We start from the raw sequence: 1,366 nt of genomic DNA, 5'->3' as shown, positions 1-1,366 counted from the left end.
GGGAAGAAGGAGAGAGGAATGCATTTCTCTGATAAGAATGGCCCTGATAAGCCTAAGAGAAGGATGGAAAGGATGGAGGACTGACTTAGGTGGACAGAGCCCCAAATAGAAAGGCTGGTATTGGCTAACTGCTGTCCCTCTAATTCCAACTCTCTCCTGTAGCCCATCTAAAGCAAGGAGATCACAACAGTTCATTTAATGATCGATCAAAGTTACAACAGCACTGAAAAAAGGGACTTATGGTGTTTTTTACACTTAAGACCGTTGCAACATCCCCTTGGTCACGTGATCAAAATTTGGATGCTTTACAATTGGTTCATATTTATGATGGTCGCAGTGTCCTGGAGTCACATGAACACCTTTTGTGATCTTCTGCCAAGCAAAGTCAATAGGAAAGGCAGAATCACGTAACAACCCTGTTACTAACTGCAGTGATTCACTTAACAACAGGCAAGAAAGGCCGTAAAATGGGGCAAAACTCACTTGACAAATGTTTCACTTGGCAACAGAAATTGTGGTCGTAAACCGAGGATTACCTATACGTTCAAACTCCGGTTCCAAGTTTGCCCATGACTTGCAGAAGCAATTGAGGGGAGTAAGATAAACTCCAAAATGTGATCTTGTAAAACCTGTTTATGAAAATGCTCTACACTTGGAGTGACCAGGCACACCTGTACAAGCATAAGTCTCTGTGTTACTCATGGCCACTATGGACTAAAGATACCGGTGTCCATGGCACTTTATAAGAGATGCATACAAGAGTGTGAGCAAGTACTGAGGAGCAATCAATTATTCCCAACCTTTCCTTTGGATGTGCCAAGATTAAAACTTTCTGAATTCCCAGCTAGCATGTCCAATAATATTCTCATCTTAGCTGGGGATTTTAGGAGTTGTAGTCAGCAATACCTGCAAGAAGGTGGGCATCGACCAAGTCAAGACGTTAGCCACAACTATGCAATTGAAGCGCTGCCTCTGATTTTGGCTGCCATCTTGACCCAAAAGTGCTTTTTCAAGAGGAAACGGGACTTTCTTGTTTTTCTCCGAAGATGTTTTGCTTCTCATCCAAGAAGCTTCTTCAGCTCTGACTGGATGGTGGGGAACGGAAGGATTTATATTCCTTGCAGACAGCTGGTCATTTGCATTCATTTAGAGAATCTTTGAGGCCACTTGGAGCTGAAGAAGCTTCTTCTCATCCAGTCAGAGCTGAATGAGCCTCTTGGATGAGAAGCAAAATGTCTTCAAAGAAAAAACAAGGAAGTCCTGTTGCCTGTTGAAAAAGCACCTTTGGGACAACCATGACCTGAATGATTGAGAATCTCCACAGACTCTGCCATCTTGTCTTTTTTTGAGTCATCCTTGCTGATAC

Source organism: Crotalus tigris, unplaced genomic scaffold (genome assembly GCF_016545835.1).
Source record: "Crotalus tigris isolate CLP2741 ecotype Arizona unplaced genomic scaffold, ASM1654583v1 scf7180000017639.5415321, whole genome shotgun sequence".
Classification (NCBI taxonomy): Eukaryota; Metazoa; Chordata; class Lepidosauria; order Squamata; family Viperidae; genus Crotalus; species Crotalus tigris.
The sequence above is the reverse complement of the archived record's forward strand: the minus strand, read 5'-3'. Positions refer to the sequence as shown.